This window comes from Camelus dromedarius, chromosome 23 (genome assembly GCF_036321535.1).
Source record: "Camelus dromedarius isolate mCamDro1 chromosome 23, mCamDro1.pat, whole genome shotgun sequence".
Taxonomy (NCBI): Eukaryota; Metazoa; Chordata; class Mammalia; order Artiodactyla; family Camelidae; genus Camelus; species Camelus dromedarius.
This window is the reverse complement of record NC_087458.1, coordinates 16134385-16142728: the sequence shown is the minus strand read 5'-3', so window position 1 is coordinate 16142728 and position 8344 is coordinate 16134385.

Here is an 8344-nt window from a genome sequence, read left to right as displayed (position 1 = left end):
ATAAAAGGCAAGATGGCTTTTATTTTTTTTAAGACTTTATTTATTAGAGCAGTTTTAGATTCACAGCATAATTGAGAGGATGGTACAGAGATTTCCCATGTACCTCCTGCCTTCGCACATGTGAGCCTCCCCCATTGTCACACCCCCCACCAGAATGGTATGTTTGCTACAACTGGTGAACCTACATACACGTCATTATCACCCAGAGTCCATAGTTCACCTGGGGGTGTTGGTGTTGTACACCTGGTGTTTTACATCCTCTGGGTTTGGACAAATGTAGGACATGAATCCTACATTATAGTATCATACAGAGTAATTTCACTGCCCAAAAAATCCTCTGTGCTCTGCCTATTCGTCCCCCTCCCTGCCAAGTCCCTGGCAACCACAGCTCTTTCTATTGCAAGGTGGCTTCTTTCTGGTTTTCTTCAGGATATTGGCTCTAAGAACTTAGCCACCATGCCAAGAGCCCGCGTAGCCACCTGAGGAGGCCACCTGTAGGCATTCCAGCCAACAGCTCCAGCTGAGGTCCCAGTCGACAGCCAGGGTCAACCAGCAGACATGAGATTAAGAAGCCTTCAGATGACTCAGCTCCAGCCATTGGTTCCTCCTAGGTGAGGTCCCAGGTACCACGGAACAGAGACCAGACATCCTTACCCTTCCCTTTCTGAATTTCTGTCCAGCAGAAGCCATAAGCACTATACATGGTAATTGCTCATGCCACTCTGCTTGAGACGGTGAGTTACGCAGCAAGAAGCAAAAGTAAACCTTCTTGAAAGGCCACTCCCACAACGCCAGCCAATCAAAAGGATAAATACACAAGTAATAATTCTATCCTAAGTGCAAGCCGGCAGACTCAGGCTGGAGAATTAGGGTTCGAGAACTTGAGATAATAATATCACCATCAGGAAGAGCATATAAAATCAGCGTATTTTAAGGGATTTAACTTTTTAATAAAAATCTAAGTAAAAATTAGGAATAGATTTAGTTGCTGCAAATAACACAAAACCCAAAATAACTGATTTAAACAAGAGGAAGATTTTTTTTTCATATGTAAACAAGTCCAGAAGAAAAAGATCTAGGGCTGATGTGATGGTGAACTCAAATTCCTATCTTGTTCTTCCATCTCGCTCAAATTGTGGCATCCACCTCATGGTTCAAGATAGCTGCTCAAGCTCCGGTTACATCTGCATTCCAGCCAACAAGTAAAGGCAAGGGCTAAGACTTTCTCACCCTCTTCCTTTAAGAAAACTTCCTGTAAGTAGCATATGATAGTTTGTTTAAACTGTTTACTAGGCGGAAGAGTGTCCACCCAGAATCTCAGAATATGAGCTTTTCTGGAAATAATACACCTTTGCAGATGTAATTAATTGGGATGAGATCATACTAGATTCGGGTGGACTCTAATTCAATGACTGGTGTCTATAAGAAGCGAAAACAGAGACATAGACCAACACACAGGGGGAAAAAACCATGTGACAGCAGAAGCAGAGACTGGAGCGAGGCATCTACAGGCCAAGGAAAGCCAATGGTTGCTGGCAACCTCTGCGAGCTAGGAAGAGGCGGGGAAGGATGCTTCCTGGGCGCCTTCAGAGAGAGCATGGCCCAGCCAACTCCTGGACTTCAGACATTTACTTCCAAAACCGTGAGAGAGTAAATTTCTGTCATTCTAAGCCACCTAGTTTGTGGTGCTTTCTTACAGCAACCCTAGGCTCCTATCTTGACTCTAGGCTGTCAAAAATGACATATTTATATTAAGTAACTGCCTACATTTTTTTACCTATGTACTCTCATCACCTCTCCATACAATGATTTTTGGTAGGGAGAGCTACCATCAGATGGGTGGGAATTCCACCCTTTAGTCATCGTGTGATTACTGGAAAGCTTGTCTCAGTTCTCTAAGCCTGTCTCCTCATCTATAAAGAGGGAATTAACCCTCCACCTCCCTCTTTCCCCCTTGGTAGCCATAAGTTTGTTTTCTACGTCAGTAAGTCTGTTTCTGTTTTGTAAATAAGTTCATTTGTGTCACTTTTTTTTTTAGACTACATTCCTAATTATGTTTGTGTTCAACAACCTCCAAACTCCGAGTCACCTAATGGGTACACAGGAGGGGTACCACGTCTCCTCCTCCAGAATCAGTCCTGGCTCACGCAGAACTCCCTATTAGTCACGTCCCCACCACCCTGCCCCTCAAAAGTGCTCTTCCAGAACAAAGTCTGTTGCAAAGGTTTACTGACTTCTTCTCCAGGGACAGGAAACTGTAAATAAATACACAGGTGCACACCTATGCATGTAGACACACCCCCCAGTTACTTGCAGGAGGCAATGCAAAGCAGAGTGGTCCCGAAGAGAAAAAGTCAGTTTCAGATTGTTGCATATTGAAAACAAGAATGTGACCAACATCTCATTCCAGTCCCAGTTTTATTCTATACAGGCCCTAACATGGGCCTGACAATTGTGCTGAGCTCCAGGCTGCCCAGATTTCAGTTTTCTCTCAGTTGTCTGGAGGCCCCCACACTGCTCCTTCTGTGCCTTCCTGGCTGTGAGAACAGTAGAAGAGGGTGGGGCCTCTGGGCTCTGGGCCTTCACTCCTGGGACCAAAAGCAGCACCCTTTTTAACAGTTCCTAGATTGACTCTCCAAGGACCAGAAGGCAGGGTTTTCTCCACAGAGGGCTGGCACCTTTACAATATTTTGTTTGTCCCACATAAGTAGGGCCCCAGGGATGTTCCCCCAGCTCTCAGAGGAAAAATAAGTTTGGGGGTTGTTTTGGTTAGTTTGATGGGTAACGTGGCTAGGCTGAAGGTGTTCTGCAGATGTGATTAACATCATCTACAATAAATTAACTTTATATAAAGGCAGTTATCCTCAATAATGTGAGTGGGCCTCATCCAATCTGTTGAAAATCCCTAAGAACAAAACTGAAGTTTCCTGGAGGAAGAAGGGATTCTATCTGCGGACCTAAGTGCTCCCTCCTGTTTAAGCGTGCCCTACAGATTTCAAGCTCGCTTAGTCCCCACAATTGCAATCCTTGCAGCCAGTCACTCCGTGCACACATATATAACATAATTTACTGGTTATGTTTCTCCAGTGGAACCTTGAAATCTGCTACTCTAGAACATTGTTTTATAGATGTGGACACTGAAGTCCAGTAAGGTGAGGTATCTTGCTCAATGCCAGTGACAGAGTTGAGCTGTAAATTCAGGTTTCTTCCTCTCTGTCCATTGCTCTCAATGCTCTTTGTAAGTGTTTAGACTGTCATCCATCAGAAGCGTCAATGTATTGGTCTGCAAGATCTTCACTACAGAGAATCCTTACTTTTTATATCATTAAACTTAAAAATCTTCAACACAGGTGCAAACTCCTACCTGTCAATGAAAAAGTCCTACTGAGCTGAAGTGAGAAAGTCGGCCAAGTTTATTGTCCTCAAACCAATTCCAGGTGCTTGCTGGATCCTCACACAGTGATTTAGATATGAGGAGCTGGCTATCTGCTCAGGTACCACTTTTGTCTCTGTTCTTCTCTGACATCACCACCAACTATAGAGAGGTAGGAAACAGTAGGTCCTTGAAAAACAGTGATTGCTGTAAAATGCCTCCCGTATCTGCTGATTTTCTCTTCACTCTGCCCTGCCATATATACTCAATGCTTTCTCGTTGTCTCTTGGCTCCCAAACATCAGCCGATTTTTATGCAGTCACGAGTAATCTCTTCCCCTCAATAAAACTTACCTATCTGATGCCATTCTCTTGGGAACTGACTTCATTGCTAGATAAATAATATGATCATTTATGTATCTGCAGGAATATAGGCAACTAACAAGTTGACTAGACATTCTTCACAAATAATATGTACATAATAAAAGAGATTCTCTTGTTTCAACCCAAAAGAAACACAAATTGGAAAAACCAAATTAGGGTAGGTCAGGGACCAGGAGATAAAGACTTTGGGGACCCTAAGTCAATGTCTTTCAAATTCTGTCATGTAGGCTGTGACCTACACCATTCATGGTTAATGTTAAACCAGTGTTCTCTCATCTCTACGGGGAATGGGCAGTAAATGCTTTCTAAAGTCCTTGGGACAAAACAATTCTTCAACTACTAGAAGTGTGCAGAGGTTGGATTTACCATGCTGCCTTCTGGTGTGGTTGCCTTGTGGAGGTGGAGAAAAGGGAGGGTCTGCTACAAGAAGGGAGACATTCTCTCTGCCAGCCATCCAGACAGAAGATGGGAAACCTCAGAAAAGAAACTCCTACGTTCTTCTGGGCATCTGTCTCTTGGTTTGAACATCAAAGAGCTGAATTATCTGTTGAGAGTATTTCAACTAAGAAATGAAAAGATGATCTTTTGAATGGAGGACTAGATGAGAGCTAAACAGGGTGCCACAGACAGAATTCCTACTATTTGATTCCACTTATATGAAGGTCAAGAACAGGTTAAACTAATATGCGGTGATAGTAGTAGAGTTGTGTTTATCTTGGGGCAAGTACTGCCTGGGAAGGGGTACAAGGGAGCCCTCTGGGGTCCTAAAAATGTTCTATATCTTGATCTCATTGCAAGTTTCACAAGTACATACAGGTGTAAGCATTCATCAAGCTGTACCCTTAAGGTCTGTGGGCTTACTAAATGTTACATCTCAATACAAACAAAAATTTTAAAAATCGATGCCAATAAATTGAATATGGTTAAATTCTACCTTGAAAACCAAGTTCAGAAGATGTATGTAATGCTTTATGTTATAGAGTGTCCCTCTATAAGCACTAAGCCTCTAGAAAAAAGACATTACAACTTGGCCTATGCATCGCGGTGGGGTGATCATGGGTCCACACCTGAGGCAGTGATACAGCCCAGTGCAATGGAGACTGGAGTGAGTTTGAGAGATTCCCCAGGAATCTAGAAGCTGCAAAATCTAACTGCCCCTCCTAACAGAACATACTCCCTCCATTGCCAACTGAGAAGGATCTGGGTTCGCTTTTGGTAACAGTGGTTTGCCTTGTAGCCCCTTCTGCACTTTTATTATCACAATCCAAGATCCAGAGCACAGCCCGAGAACAAAGATGTCTGTGGTGTTGCCAGGGAGACCAGAATCACAGCTACACAACAAGGACCCACCCACTTGGTGGAAATGGTCCCCACTAGACACACAGAGAGAGAACGGTATTTGTCCAATTAGCAGTGTGACTTGGGCTCAGCACAGAATCCAGTCAGTATAGACCTGCAGAAACCATGTGTTGGGTCCCCCTGTAAGAGGAACGTTACCTAAAGGGATCATCTTGTTGCAGCGAAGTGTTACAGCTCAGTGTTACAGCTCAGTGTTATAGCTCAGTTGTGACAGCAACCTGGATCCGGGCGAGAGACAAAGTAGCACTCAAAGGGTTGGAGAACTCAGGTTTATTACACCAGCAGGCCCAGAGGAGTTAACATTCCAAGCTCTGGAACCGTCTGTAGGTTTACACAGGCTTTTATAGGCTACCAGTCTAGACTTTGCAACATTTTGCAACATCATATGCAAATAAGGTATAACAAAAGTGACTAATTAGGAACAAGCTTTGTAGAAATGGACCAATCAGCAGTGAGGGAAATGGACCAATCAGGAGTTAGTTCAGGGAATCAATAGAATCTTAGGGGTAAGTTCCACTTTCCTAGAAGCAAGTCGTTTCAGAGTTTAAAAAGCGAGATAATGCCGCTGGGCCAGGGAACCAGATGGTGCTGGCAGGAGAGTAGTGGCCCTGCCGGTCTTTTTCATGGGGTTTCCCACCTCAATCTCAGGGGAGGGTATAGCTCAGCAGTAGAGTGTGTGCTTAGCATGCATGAGGTCCTGGGTTCAATCCCCAGTACCTTCAAATAAATAAATAAACTTAATTGCCTCCCATGCCCCCCAAAAAACAGAAAAAAATAAGTAAATAAAGGGATTGTCCCAGTCACTTTTCTAGGCCAGACTAGTCATATGTGTTAATGCAGCTTGCCACTTGCCACAGCTTTTAACCGCTGGCCTTAATAGGTATTTCCAACTCCATTTTGTTTACGATAAATGTCAACTCCATTTTTTCCATTGCTAAGGCATTTTCAGTGCCTCACAAGGCCTGTAACACAGTGAGACTCGGGATTGTGAGCCCGTCTGTGTTTGCCCACGTTGGACGGCTTGTTCTTCCTGTTACAGATGGGTCTCCGGCAGCGCGTCCCTCCAAACCAGCTCGACAGGATGGAGTGTGAGCAGGGCAGCCCCACTACAGACGTGTGGTGGGGTGGGGGACAGTTCCCCCAAGAGTGTGGGAGAGGGTGTAGGATTCTGTACCCAGAAGGCTGGGGTTCTGGGCAGACACCACAGCTGTCTCTTCAGCGATGGTGATGGAAAAGTTTCAGAATCTTCAGACCACAGAGGCTCTTCCCCTGTGCCTTTTTTTGGCACCGCATCTCCCCCTCCCTGATGTCTGTCCAGGATGCCCATAGTCTCTCTGGTTACCTGCCTGCCCAGGAGCCCACAAGTGGCTCAAAAAGGTGGGGGTGGGTGGGGAAAACAAAAGAAAAGGGGTTAAAATAAGTGCCACCAGAGTGTCTCAGTCACCTTGCCCCAACTTGGACTAATCTCTTATTCTATAACACAGGATTAATACCCTTCACAAATGTGACGTGTTAACAAGCTGAAACTCACCGAGCTTCATTCTGGTCCTGGAGAAAAGTGGCAAATATCTACCAGGCTTCAGACACCCTTTACTGAGATTTTTCTAAATAACGTAGTGTTCTCATCTCCCCTGTTACACTTCCCCCACGCCTTCCTCCCAGGCCTAGGAGGTGCCCACTGAGTGACAGGAAAGGCACAAGCAGTGTCCTGCAGATTTCTGGCCGAGGTGTGATGGACAGAGGTGTTTGGTGACCAGGCTGGCTCACCAGGACAGAGGAGAGCTGGTGAGGCCAAACAGGCCCAAATAAAGGTCCCCAAGGAGAGACGCTTTAACATAAACCAGGCCCTCGGGAGAGTCACAATCTCTACGCCTGGCTTAAGGACTTAACTCTTTCTATTCAGGTGGGATTTCAGTTTCTCTTAAATTTCATGTTTCAGGCCTAAAACCCTAAAGTGGGCACCACTTTTGTTGTATAATGAACCAGATAAAGAAAATGCATGAGCAAGGAGACGGTATGAAAGCCTCCAGAGTTTGTCTAATACATCAGAGACTCTGTCACTTATTAAACAGACTTAAGCAGTTATGTGCTTGTTCCTCCCAGTCAGAAATTAGACCTGGACTATCTGGAGAAAACACCAGAAACTAGACAATCTGGCTGCACTGCAAACACCAAACAGAGATCCTCTGTGCGGAACCAGCTATCACATTGTGGTTAAAAATCATCGCGGGCTCCGAGCTGAGCATCCTGTAAGGCTGGTGAGTTACAATCACCCCAAACTCAGCTAACGCTTGCATAATCGCACTGCGGAGGACCCAGCTCACCTGAGCAAGAAAAAGGAAGAAAGAATGCAGGTTATTGGCTCCTTTCTGCTCTGTGCCACATCTTCTGGCTCCTCCAGGCTTGGGGGGAAGTGCAGGAAGGCGACACTAAAGATAGGTTTTCATAGACTTAATTGCACTTGCTAAGGCTTTTGGTGCGTGACTGACCACTGCAGTGACTGGTGGCCTAAACATCTAACAGAAAGAGAAACTGCCTCTTTTTTACAACTTACCAAAATACCGTCTTGCAGAGAAGCTAGTGTACTGACATCTTAATGGCCCCTAACAGTATCACAGAGGGACTAGGGAACCAAAAATAGTTCTGCCTCGGTGGCGTGCTGAGCAGGGAGATTTTCAAAGAGGAGTCGTGTTGGTTCCTTGTGCCTCGGTCACTCACATACCAATTAGAGACCCAGAGCTCTGGCCAGGCCACCGTGAGTGTGGTTGAGTGGCCTCCCAGGGCATCACGTGGTTGGAGGGGCATTGTTTCCAGAGAGCCAGGTCCAAAATGGAATGGCACTGAAGTTATCAGGCAGCGCTAAGCACAATCTGTTAAAAGAGCCTTCTCTGTAGAAAGAGCCACGGATGCAGGCTAAGGCGCGGCGCAGTGGGATGGTGGGATTACGTGGGCTCCACTGATAGACTAGGGGTGGGAGCGGCTGAGCCACTGCTCAGCTCCGGGGGCAGAACCTGAGGCTCCGCCACTGATGACCTGAGAAGGCTGCCTGGCCAGTGCAGCGTGATGTCGATGCCGGGAGAACTGCCCATCAGCCGGGTCTGGAAACCGCACTCCCAGAGTTGTCAGCACATCCAGTAGTGCATGGGAGAGGAAAAGGATACCAGCGTAGTGATTTTGCTCACTAGCTACAGCAGTGGCCGAAGCTGGGCCAGAGGCTGAAACTCTTATC